This window comes from Elgaria multicarinata, chromosome 8 (genome assembly GCF_023053635.1).
Source record: "Elgaria multicarinata webbii isolate HBS135686 ecotype San Diego chromosome 8, rElgMul1.1.pri, whole genome shotgun sequence".
In the NCBI taxonomy this organism is placed as follows: Eukaryota; Metazoa; Chordata; class Lepidosauria; order Squamata; family Anguidae; genus Elgaria; species Elgaria multicarinata.
In genome coordinates, this window is record NC_086178.1 from 20,690,873 (window position 1) to 20,704,635 (window position 13,763).

At 42.6% G+C, this 13,763-nt stretch overlaps 1 protein-coding gene across 2 annotated transcripts in view; it reads right to left on the minus strand.

The window, feature by feature from the left end:
* FNDC3B (fibronectin type III domain containing 3B) overlaps positions 1-13,763 on the minus strand; it is a 328,130-nt gene that overhangs the window by 5,862 nt on the left and 308,505 nt on the right. The window lies entirely within an intron of this gene.

Genomic DNA, 13,763 nt, shown 5'->3' on the forward strand with positions numbered 1-13,763 from the left:
GGGTTATACAAAGAGATCCTGCACAATTTTTTGTAGTCTTTATGCTATTGCCAAATCTAAAAAAAACCCAAAATGTAGCTTGCCAAAAGCACAGCAACTTATATGTGGGTTGGCTGTGGAAGGAACTCACTGTTCACAACATCTTGATACTACTTCGCTATGGGACAACAATGTTAAACTTAACTGATCGTAACAATGAAGTGAAAAATGCAAACTCTTCTTGGCACATTTCCACTTCAAAATACAGAATGGAAGTGATACACAAGGCTCAAGCCAGAACTAAATGTAATAACGGTTTCAAAGTTGCCATCCAAAACTGCAATCTCACATTGAGATCTGTTTCTTTCCCCACGTCATGTTAGCAGAAATCCATGACGTGACAATATGTTCTGTTTGCCCAGCACCGCTCCACATTATTGGCTGCCTCTGTGTGTGTTAATGTGCAATGAAGAAACTGCATGACACAACCTCATGTTGTACAGAGAGAATGTCCAGGGTAATGTCACATCATGCATCTTAACTGTACTTTGCAGAGAGAGGAGGGAAACGTGACATAGGATTGCCGTTTTTTTTGGAAGCAACCTTATGATTTCCATTCCATCTAGTGCCAGCCTCAATTAAAGTTCACTTACAGTTCACCAAAGATGCCTGCAGTACATGCTGTACTAGGTAGATCTAGAGCAGGGATGCACAACTGACTCATCCCTGAAAACCACATGGGATGCTGACAGTAAGGTAAAAGCAATCTGTATCAGGATCATTGTGGGAGGGAATTTTGGTGCTGGGCTTCCATGGTTGGGGCTCCCATGGAGGGCCACAAGTAAAGCCTGCGGGAGGGGGGGGAGGCGCAGGCTGTGCACCCCTGATCCAGAACAATCACAAAGTCCACATAATTAAATACCAGTCCCTGTACACATCTGTGGCCAGGCATGCGCAACATTTGGGGGCAATATACTTGAGCAATAAAATTTGAATTCCTGGAAAAAAAGGCTTCAAACAATGAGACCACTGAGGGAATCAATGCACCAATCAATCCAATTTACTCAGTCTTCACCTTACCTAAAATGTCCAACAAGCAGACCTGGCCGATTTATTTGGATTTCTGAAGGAATAGAGATAATTCATAACCCCTTATAGCAAAGAAGACAGGACATTTATCACAATTACACAATAGTTTTATCAGTGCAGCAATGAACACTTCAGAAGCTGCCTCTGTTTTTTTCTGCCAGATGGAAGGATGATTGTCCTTCAGTGATGGTGATCAAACATTGACAGAGCTAAACATAAAATATCTTTGCTTATTCATCTACTTTTCTGCAACAAGAGACAGCTGTAAGTTACACAGCACAGCATGAAAAATGGGGACTCAGTTTTTCTAAGGTCCCATCATGGTGGAGTGTATTGCCAGAAATAAAACAACTCCTCTGCAATGAACTAGTCATTTGCATGTGCAAACCATACTTAATCACCATAATTACAAAGAGGGAATAAATGTGTACTAAACACACACATTATATGCATCAAACCAAGATGAAAATCAGGCATTATTCATGTTTAAACTAAGATTGTGATGGATAAATGATTCCTTCCATCCAAAGAATAGCAAGTGAGAAGCAGTGGTTTACTAGGTACACACAATAGTTAGGGGGGAAAGCCAGAACATTTCTCTTGGGTACATTTACCCATATTATTATTATTGATTACGGCTGAGATTTCACCAATTCATGCTAATAAAACATAGGGAAATTATGACTCAGTGAAAATGAGTCACTAACAGGTAGAAAATACAAATCTGCATAAGAAGACAAAAGGGAGTTAGCAACAACCTTTGTAAATAACAAAACACTTTCAACAATTTATGTAGCAAGTAGTCAATATTTTAATTTTAACAGCAAAGGTTACATTGCGTCACATATTGCTTAAGCCCTTGTTTTCACAGCTAGCACCTTTGGTGGTGGCTCACAATATTCTCTTAACTGCTTTTTTTTTTTTTGGCAGCTTCCCATTTCAATACTGCAGGAAGTACTATTTGTGGAAAAAGAAAGAATTCTCTTTGCGGAACAGGGGATACAAGTGGGAGCTACTGCAACGAAAAGTCGCAGCATGGAGTGCTCCTGTTCGGAGTTCCAGCCAGCCGGGAAATCCTTTTCCAGGATACTTCATTCCATCCACTCCTTCTCCCTGCTTTTCCATCCCTCCCCCTGGCACTCAGTGTTCCATGCGAACTGACCTTGCTCTGCCTTCATTGAGCTGTTTACTAGTTCTGCAAACTTTGGGGGTCTCCCAAACCTGCTTATATCTCCCTCTTGTATGTGGTTGGTGATGTTTTGGCTAAATAAAGATCTGCCCTAAGAGCATGTTTGCTGTTAGTATATAGCAGCCTTTCCCAACCTTGAGTCCCCAGATGTTTTTGGCTTACAACCACTGGACATGCAGCCAGCATGTCCAATGGTTAGGGGTGATGGGAGTCAACCAGAATGGGACCCAGAATGGGAAAGGCTAGCAAATAGGATAATGGGTTGGATCCAGGAGGACCTCGATGAATGTAAGTGGAAGAGAGGGTTTTTAACAAAATCTATTCCTACTTCCCCTGTAGCTCTTGGAGCCACCTCACTTTTCCAGAGGGTCCCCCAACTGTCTGAAGCAGATTTTAGGACGGGGGTGTCAAGGGGAGAAGTGAGCGCCCAGTTTCGTGTTGGGAGCTCCACGTTCAGTCCACTGTTTAAAAATCGGGAACACACAGAATTGAGAATGAGACGATAACTCTATGGATGAAGATGAACATTACTGGAATACAAGCTAAATGGTAAGGAATGTGTATGGAAAGTAGCTGTGATGGTTATTTCTCAGATCTGCAAGCTTTGCTTCCAGGCCTTCCAAAGTTTTCAAAAACATGAAGATTAGAACCTTTATTTTATTTTTGAGGTTTAAGCTGAATTCCGCCTCAGTCAACCGGATTGGAACTGTGGCAGTACAGGGTGCAGTGTGGTGTAGTGGCTAAGGTGTTGGACTGGGAGTTGGGAGATCCGGGTTCTAGTCCCCACTCGGCCATGAAAACCCACTGGGTGACTTTGGGCCAGTCACAGACTCTCAGCCCAACCTACCTCACAGGGTTGTTGTTGTTGTGAGGATAAAATGGAGAGGATTATGTATGCTGCCTTGGGTTCCTTGGAGGAAAAAAAGGTGGGATATAGATGAAATAAATAAATAAAACCTCGGTGACTCGCTATCATGAATAACCCTCTTAAGGTTCTCCACTTCCATGTCAACTAATGGGGAAAAGGAATACGAGAACGGTTGCTAAGCTCAGGAAAGGTCAGCTCCGAACATAAGTCACGACATCTGCCTTTTTAATTTTGCTTCCTTGATTTGTAGGCACACCTGCCTGTTGCTCTAACACATGCCCCGCCTGTCAGGTAAAAGCACGATCACAAGACAATTATGACATCAACAAAACAAACCCTGCAGTGCAGCTGTACACGTGGAAGCTCTAAGAGTTCATTCCTTTCTACGCAAACCTGCCCTCGTAAAAATTAAACAACTCTTTCCTTTGCACCATTTTTCTTGTCTTTGTCCTTCAAGTAGGTGCAAAATACTTCTTCTCCCCACTTTGTGTTGCTTTGTGTCAACTCAGGATAACTGCTGTAAAAGCAAAGATGGGCAGGTGTTTTTTTTTACTCTTTTTCTGAATACTACAGCTTGAAATGAACAAGTTTGAATTTAAATAAATCAAATGGATTCCTGAGGAACCCAGGCACCCCACAAGTACCCCAAGGGTAGCACAAAGCTTGAATGACCAGGCCTCTGCCTTGATGGCAACCAATTAGGGGGTGCCATCGGCTGTGACACGCCTCCGCAGACAAAAAAGTCGGGGTAAGTGCCCGACTTTTTTTCAGCGCAGTTTCTGGGGTTTGCCCCTGGATGGCTTTGCAATGGCGGCTCCATCATGTAGATGACCTTCCGCTACTGCAAATCCACCCCAGGGCAAACCCTTAATCAAGACAAGCCCAGGGGCATGAACAAGAAGCTATCCTTGACATGTTTCAATTCCCTGTTCTTCAATAACTTGTAATCTTTAGAAACGTTTTCTTCCACAAAAGTCCCAGAGGCGAACAAACTTTATTGAGCTTTCTTCAATTGTGTTCTGTCGCCAACAGGACTCAGCTTCAGAAGTATTTAAATCTGATGCTTACATGCTTTGGAATTAATCGTATGTATTTGAAGTGGAGGAGGAGGTTATAGTAACAGACCCTCTTCTGGAGATTTTATTCTTGACTGACGATGTTTGCCAAGCAAGCTCTGTATGCTGAAATTCTTCTAAAGTGTATAATCTGGTGAGGTTTCGTGAAAACAGTTTGAAGAGTCTAATAATTTGGCTTTTCAGAGAAAGATGAACAGCATCAACTGCAGGTGTCTCCATCCTTTTATCCCACCAGTCATAGGATCTGCAGTCCCAAACGCACTTACTAGGACGTAAGCCCCACTGGTTTATGTGTAATTGCCTGGTTTGAGTGTGATGCTAAACCATTATGAGGAAGAGCCTATGACAGCCCAGGGCTTCCATGATTCCCCCATCCCCGCTCCTCTGGCATGGTTGTGAGCACATGAAGCTTCCACTTCCATTTTAGACTAACCATAGTTAGTTTGCCATCCACAGTGTAAACAGTGGTTCATCTTACATATGGCTAGTTGAAACAGGCTAGCTTCATAAACTATGGATTGAAGTTGGCTTGTTTTAATAAATCATAGTTAAGATTAGCCACAGTTTGTCCAGGTTCAGAACGCTCAACAAGCAGGGGTTAATTTAAAATAGAAATAAAAACTTCCAATCTCCTCGCAGCCGTGCCAGAAGTGGGGAGAGTGTATGAACAGAAGACTCACCTCCATTTGCTTCCATCATGATAAACCATGGTTTAGCGTTACCTCTCAATGAAGCCAGTGGAAATTACTTCTGAATAAACATGCACAGGATTGCACTGTTAGTTTCCAAGGTTTCCACCACATTATATTTTGATAAATAAAGGTTTAATTTTTAAAAACAACAACCCCATTTTCTTCACCCATGGGAGAACAATTAATGAAACTATGTTTGGATTTTTATTTTGTCACCTTGGCACAATCTCCTAAACCTTTAACTGCTTTACAAAATATCTCTCCTACTAACAAGCCACATTTGCAAGTCAACTGAAGTGCTTTACCAAAGGGGAATTGCCTTGTTATTCTTCCTATCATCAACTTTTCTGTCTCATTACACAAAGTTGAAGAGAAGGAAGCAAACACTGATAGCAAGAGCCTTTAGTGGCTGCTGTGCAATTATGTTGACATATAAAATAAGCCATAGCTAATTAACTGCACTGATATGAATTTTAACCAAATAATTAACAATTCATTTTGACGTATTAGGCTATTGTGATTTTATTCATAGGAAACATATCTTGGACATAATCTGAATAGAGAACCAAAGCACAGTAACAGGAAATGTAAGTTAGAAATTGGAACCAGGCAACGTGCTTTAAAGTAGCTATTACTATTGCCACGATCGTTCCCATTTTGCAGACGAGGAAGTGAGGCTTAGAGACAGTGATCTCCCCAAGGCTACCCAATGAGTTTTGTGACTGAGGGCATGTCTACACCAGGGGAGGGAAGGGGGAGGATCTTGTGATATGCTGATGGCGAGATCCTCCCCCTGGGTTCGCATGCGGTGCACAACATCCAGGGAGGAAGCAGGACGTTGCGCTGGCCATTTTTTTAAAAAAGATAGTACCTGGAGCACACCTGCGCTCCCGCAAAAAAGTAAGTTAAAAAAAAAGCTCCGAGCTCACTCCCCACCCACGCCCGATGGCCCTGGATTCTCCCCAGCCCGGCTCTTTCCCTCTGATGATGGCAGGGAGGATGGAAGAAGCCGGGATGGTTGCCCACACCACCTCGGGATCGTCCCACGACAGTGGGAAAAATCAGGGTAAAAGGGCCTGCCGATATCCCAGGGAAATGGAGGGATCATCCCTCCCTGCTCCCGGGATCCCTGTGCATCATCTGGACACACAGGGATGATCCCAGGATGATCCCCGGGATAACGACTGGTGTAGACATGCCCTGAGTGATATTTAAACACAACTTTCTATGGTCTACATCCAACATCGTGTTTGTGTGTGCGTGACTGTGTATGACTTACACATACACAGATAAACTAGAGCTGACCAAGGCAGCGATGTCCACATAGCTGGCTTCCTGCAAAGGTCAAGGATTTGTTCTCTTGGGGGAAAAAGGCTACTTCTTGTGCTTTCGTTCAAGCATTATAGCAATTAATTGAGTGCAGGAAGCTGCCATATGCACACACTTGGAGAAGACTTCTGCATAACTCAAAAGCTTGTACATGTTTTGGCCAACCCAGGTTGATACAATAATGATGTATTTGAAAAGATCAGGTTTAGATATTTAGTATTTCACTTTTAGGTAACGTTCTCTATCTTGAATCTTTTATATCTATTTCACAATATGAAAAAGAGAAATAAAAAGAGACCACCTGAAATTTCATGCAAGATGACAACATACCCACAGGGGATGGGGTCAGTGTTCCCTGAATCACCTAGAAATCTTGGTGAATCTATTTTTAGGTAGTTTGCTGAAGTTTCATGTGAAATCACCCCTGGTCTGATCTAGCGTGGCTTTTTTATGTCCTTAAGACAGATGCTATAAAAAAGGGACTGCCACTTATAAACTACTGTCCCTTAAAAACAACTACTGTAAGTCTGTATCATAAAGAGCTCAATTCTGTGACTATCTAATCTCCATCCAAAATGTGCAGATTTCTGAAATTTGGTCAGCCAGAAAAAGGGGAAAAGTGGTATAGAGGCCACTTAAATTCCCATCCCCAGACCTCTGGATATCTCGCTCTTTCTTCTCCTCTCCCCAATTCCAAGTCCAGCTCCTGAGATTTTTCCAGACACACTAACCATAAGGGCTTGAAGCAAGATCTCTCTATATACACACATACAGATTCACAAGATGCCAAATCCTACATTTTGTGCGCTGACTATGTACATAATAATACAGTTCCAGTTCCTAGGACCACTGCAGAGAGGTGTGGCACGACTAGGAAAAGAAGGACTTTAAATTTTGCTCACCAGCAGTGCTATATAAAGGAAATAACTCTCCTTTCTGACTTTCCCTCAAAACGTCTAAACAAGCATAGAGAGTTGTTTGAGTTAAAGACACAAGCGTGCGGGCAACATGGCAACAAGACCAGAGCAGGGATCAATACCGGCAAGCAGTCCTAGCAAGAGAACACACATGGAGTCTACACTCAATATTAAGGCACAAATTACACCCATAACCATCTGCTGTGGAAAAGGGGTTTATATATAACAAAACAGGTCTCGAGAAGGAAGTGTAATTATTCCACTCAGGGCTACAGTTGATTGAGAGACATTTATTTATTGTTGGCTGCAACTTTCAAAAGATATTTATATACAGAGACAAAAAAGTCTCTTCCTAGCAAAGTTTATTAAGTCAACTAGGAGAGGTAAAAGTGAACTATTTTGCGTGGTTACTGTCCCTGACTTGAAGCAAAATGCGGTAGGTACAGCAAGATTAATAAGAATCTCAGCTATTGGTTTTTCTGCTTCCCGAAATTTTGTTTTGTCAGATTTGGGAAATGTACTTTAAAGTGTTCAGTCAATCTGATTCAGAGCCTCGTGCAGTGATGGGCACGTGGTGGTCCTGCAAAGGTAAAGTCTCCCATTCAATTCCATGGAAGCGGGCAGTTCTATATATGCTTCACCATGACAATTTGGAGTTGCTCTTCTGTGGATGTACATGGGAAAAACTCTGTGCACTGAAGGCTCTACACCCACATCACTAGCCCATGATGAGCGTGCACTGCACCTGGGGATGTGCAAAGCCCCCATCCCGTGCCCTGCCTCTTAAAAAATAAACCATAAAAAGAGCCGTCCTGGACCAGACAAAAGGCCTCTCTAGCCCAGCATTCTGTTCATACAGTGACCACTAGATGCCCACAAGCAGATCACAAGCACAACAGCACTGTTCCATACATGTCCCCCAGAAACCGGTGCATGTAGGCATTACTGCCTCTGATCTTGGAGGGAAAATATAGCCATCATGACTAGTAGCTATTGATAGCCTTCTCCTCCAGGAATTTATCCAATGCCTTTTTAAGGCTATCCAAATTGGTTATTTATTTATTTATTTAGTACATTTCTAATCCACCCAATAACTAATGTTCTCTGGGCGGATTACACCAATTAAAAAACTGAAAAGCCATTTTAAAACACAGTTAAAAATAAAGAATACAGTATAAATAGTTAAAAGAATAAAATGCAACACAATGCAAACAATAAACAGCACAGGAATTGATAAAGCAACTATAAAAACCTAGAACTTCGTTTCTAAAATGCCTGGCACTGAAAAGGTCTTTGCTTGGCATTGAAAAGAAAGGTGTTTGCCTGGCACTGAAAAGATAACAACATAGGTGCCAGGTGAACCTCTCTGGGGAGTTTATTCCAAAGTGGGGTGCCACCACTGAGAAGGCCCTTTCTGTTGTGGCTTCCCGCCTAGCTTCCTTTGGTAGAGGCACCTGGAAGAGGGCCTCTGATGTTGCCATCATATGATCACTTTTGACCTTTGCAACATTCCTTGAGGAATATTGTAGTCAATCAAACCACCAAAGAGTCTTGTGCTTTTTCAAAGCAAATTTATTGTGATATGAGCATCTGTGTTCAAAAGCTGATAGTGAATATGCTGCAGAAGTTAATGTTAATTATACTCTTTGCAATTCAGTCCCCTCTGACATCACTGTTTACATACCTCCTCCCCACCACCACACGTGTATAAAGATCGACCAATTTGAGGTTGAGTTTTCAGTGTCCGTGAAAGCTTATGCCAAAATAAATAAATGTGTTAGTCTGGGTTCACAAAACACGCTAACCCACCATGGGTTACCGTGTTGTCTGAATGTAGTGTGTTTTCCACAGGGTGGATTGTCAACCATGCAGGGTGGTTTATTTTTTATTTTATTACTGCTTTATTTGTTTTTAATTTTTTTTGAACACCACCTTGGTTGCTTTCAGAAAGATGGTATAGAAATACTTAAAATAAATAATGAAATATATCACTACAATAGACAAAAAAACCTGTTTGATTTGATAGCGTGACCTGTGCTATAAACAGATGACGGAGAGGAAAAGAACCACCCCCAAACCGTCTAAATAGAAATCACAATCTCTGATAAAATAAGAAAGAAAGAAAAAGCATGTTGCCAGCACAATTCCTGTGTATTATAAATTGGTCTTAGCACATCTTCGGCTTTCTTGCAGCCTGGCCTTGAAGTTACCAGTAAAGTTACCAGTAAGCAGAGCGATTCCTGTGGGAAGCAAATGTTTCATTCCGTTTATTGGGAGCAAGCAGTTTGCTGATTGCTTCTATTTTGCAGGAAGGTTCCTATCTCTCTCTAAGCTCCAGGCTCCTTCCCCACCCTAAACCCCCCGAAAACAAAAGTCCAAGCTCAAGGGCGAATGTGCGAAGATGGAATCAACAGTCATTGAGGCAAAATGAACCAGCGCCAGCTGTAGCCAAGCTGCCCCACCCACCCACCCCACCTGTAAGTAGCAACACGTCTTGCCAATTATACAGAGTGGGCACTGGTTGTAAACAAATTCCTACAAATAGCTGCAAATGGAGATGTGGAGCTGAAAGCCATCCCAGATCATTATCAAAAAAAGAGAGAAGAAATATGTACTTGTTACCCATTTGGCTGTGATATTGATGTCTTTATTGTTGTTGTTGGGGAAATATTGCATTTCCCAGCACTAAAAGGTGCTATTATTTTTTACATGGGAAAGACTGGTTCTTCTTCATGACAGCATGTCCATTACTATTAAGACCTCCTGGTGAATCAGACCAGCCTTGTTTGTTAACAGCCTAACAGTACAACCCTATACATGGCTACTCAGAAGTAAGTCCCACTTGTATGCAATGGTGTTTACTCCCATGTAAGTGTGCATTGCACTGCAGCCTCAAATTACCAACTAAGGGCACAATCCTATGCACATTTAGACAGGAAAAAAGTCTGGCTGGCGAATGCTGGGAGGGCTTTTCTTTCTGTCTAAACATGCATAGGGTTGCACCCTGATGTGCAATTTGAAAAATTCTGAAGACTTGTTTTCCACTATTTTTATTATCAGTGTAACTATTCTGTTTTCCCTCTTTTCCTTTTATTAAGCTTTTTTAAATTTGTTCCCCCCCCTCTCTCTCTCCTAGACCCTGAGCTGAATTTGCTCTCCTTTTCTCTAAGCACTAATGTCAGTATGTTTTTGTAATTTTCTAATATAATATTATTTTCCAATATTGCCATTTTAGGAACTTGTTGCTTTTGAAAAGCAGGATACAAATTCTAGAAATAACTACCACCACCACCACTACTACTACTACTACTTGATTATTACAATAAACTTTACAATTGTCAACTTTAAAAAACCCAAACAGGCCTCTGTTTCTGTGACCTAGTAGCAGCTTTATCTGCAGACATTAGCAGTTAATAATGCCTTATGTCCATGCCAAAGCAAGCATCACCTGGAGATATATTCAGTCCTGCTGCTCTTAAAAGAAGACCAGTTTTTGTTTCTCTTCTAGCCACATGGAAACATGAACATAATTGTCTAATAAAGAAATCCACTGAAGTGTTATATATATATTGGACTGACGGGGACTAACTTGCACCTGGTCCCTCCCTGCTCAGAGCTGTATTATTTTTTGTCCATTCCCACCTGGTCATTATGTAAGTATAATGTCTCTGAATTTCCTGGCTTTCTTCTTCTTTCCTCTTCTCCTGTCCCAACTAACTTTTTGGTTGTATCTCTCTTGGACTTTAAGAAGTTCTGGCAGGAACCTCTCCTTTTTATTATTTTGGACAGGACTAAGGGGGTGTCTTCATGGCACTGGGTTAGCGCCACTTCCCTTGGAACCCCCCCACTTCACCTCCCCTAGAGTGGTGTCAGATAATCCCGACACTGAGGGGGGAGCGCGGGTTTTCTGGGCGGCCAGCTGGGGACTGGAGCCATCCCCACCGCCTTCCTGGTGGAAGGCAACCAATCGCAGGTCGCCTTCCACCAGGCACCACCTGTCCACGCCTTCGTTGCGATTCCAAAGCGAGGCTTTGGGGCTGACTTGATGACGTCTTGTGCACCCTTGCTTTGCTCTGGAGAAAAAAGTTGGGATAAATCTCCGACCATTTTTCTCCGCAGCTTCGGCAGAAAGCCCCAGGGTGGATGCGCAATTGCAATGTTGTCGATTATCGACACCGCGACACCACACACCCACACCAGGCCTTTCCGAGCACTTAGACAGCCCCCCCCGCCCAGTTTCATTTGAGGGTTGTATCCAATTTTAGCCCTACTTAGAGTAGACCCATTGAAATGAATGGGACTTAAGTTAAGAGTAACATTGGATAAAATCTACTGGATACAAGCCTTTAGCACAAAAATCTCAGACCCAGCGGCTCTATCTGGTCCTCCTTGGGAACCATATCTGGTCCTCCTGCATTCTTCATATAGCCAAGCTCCCTTACCCCAACCACCATTCATTTCATGGCTTCCCAGCTTTTGTTCAGTCCCCCCCCCCCCCGGCTATTCTAAGAGGATGGGAGGTCTCTCCTAAAGCTCAGCTACTGGCAGTAAGAGCTGTATGCAACTGTATGATAATCTTCAGTGGTCCTGCTCAAGGAACACCCACCAAAGGAAGTGAGGTAGGTCTCTACCATGAAGGTGTCTACCGTGAGATAGGTGTCTACCATTTCTGCTGTGGCGCCCTGGATATGGAATGAACTTCTCAGAGAGGCTCACCTGGCGCCTACACTGTGCTCTTTCTGGCTCCAGGTGAAGACCTTTTTTATTTCCTCAGGCATTTCAGTCTTTTAGTTCTGTTGTTTTAAATCTGTATTTCAAATCTCTGCATTGCTGATAGGTTTAATTCTGGTTGTACTTTCATATTGTAGTTTTCAGCTTTGATATAGTTTTAAGTTGTATTTGTGGGTTTAATTCTTGTGAACCGCCCAGAGAGCTTTGGCTGTGGGGTGGTATAGAAATGTAATTAATAAGTACATTAATAAGTATATGCCTGCCTGCCCAATAGCTGTTAAAAATGTCAGAAAAAGACCCCACAAATGGCTGAATACACAGCAACTACACTTCCACTGATTTGTAGTTATAGAGGTGCAGAGAAACCCCCACCCCACCCCAGTGTTTTTAGAAATGTGCTTTACAAAATGGAGGTGTACGATTTAATCACTACAGAGAACTGCACACAAGACCCAGCTAGTCTTGAATATTTTCATTTGCAAGACTCTTCATTTGCATGAAGTCAGCGTGAATCTGCTGGATGACTGGCCCTCAGCTGGAGATCCTATTGCACTCCTTCTGAGAAGACATTTGTATAATTTCCAGAGAGATAATAGGAGAGACAGCTCTCGAAAATGAGGATGAGTCAATTGAGGAGATCACAGAAAGACTCATAGAAAGAACCAGAAATGGAAATTTTCTCCCTCTGCTTCCCTTATTATCGGGGCCATAGTTGATATGACATTGGTAATGTAAGGGTGAAGAAAAGCGAAAGATTTTAAGAATAGGAAAGGAGGTTGGAGAGCACCTACACTGCTCTGTAAACAAAGCAAGCACTGGGGGAAAAAATGAGTCTGCAGGTTATTGGAATGGTTCAACTTGCAAAAAGCTGGCTGAAGAGGGTACCTATTGGCTAGTGCATCTTCCACCACCAATCCTCCAATAACTGGAGCAGGTTCGCAACTGCTTTATAATTAATTGTGAATCTTTTCTTTTTATAAGGGCCCTCTTCTTGTGCATTCAAAATGTTTATCTCCAGCTTCTTGGCACCTCCTTGGACTTTTCTTGTCATATTCAGTATATTTTCCTAGGAAGGAAAGGGGAAAGGAACCTCTCGTGCAAGCACTGAGTCATTACTGACTCTTGGAGGGATGCCAGCTTTCGCTGAAGTTTTCTTGGCAGGCCTTATAGCGGGGTGGTTTGCTGTTGCCTTCCCCGGCCGTTATTACCTTTCCCCCAGCTAACTGGGTACTCATTTTACCGACCTCGGGAGGATGGAAGGCTGAGTCGACCCGAGCCGGCTGCCTGAAACCATTTTCCTAACTCTTCCATTATTCTACCTCGTCCTTTCTGGCTCTTCTGTCTTTGCACCTCTACTGTCATCTGCTCACAACTTTGTAGGGAGGGCTTGCTTCCAACTCCCATTTTGAGGAACATGTAATACATGAAAAAAGTGTCGGCACTTATTCAAGTACATTCTTTCTGGGGAAAGTGTCAAAATGGGAAGTTATAACAGTTTGCTTTTCCATGAATGCTTGGCTCCCAAAGCAATTTGCAAGGGCTTGCCTTAAAAGGTACCTTAGGACTTAGCCAGCAGTAGTCATGCAATCAGCCGTGTGTCAGATGGATGTGGAAAGGCAGAAATCAGTGCAAATGGGGAGCAATCACACCACCAACAATTACAGTAGAATCGGTACAATTGCTATGGGATTGTAGGTAAGTGCAGTGTTAAGACAGTCTTAGAAAATGGACAAGCCATCATACACACTGGAGAGAGAATATAACTGAGAGGATGTTCAGGGAGCACCCATTCTGCCTGCACGTTATACATGCATAATAATAAACGCTCAGAAGAGTAAAGAACGTAGAGCTAATTGGCAGCGCAGTGATGTGATCTGGAGACCTCCTGATTTG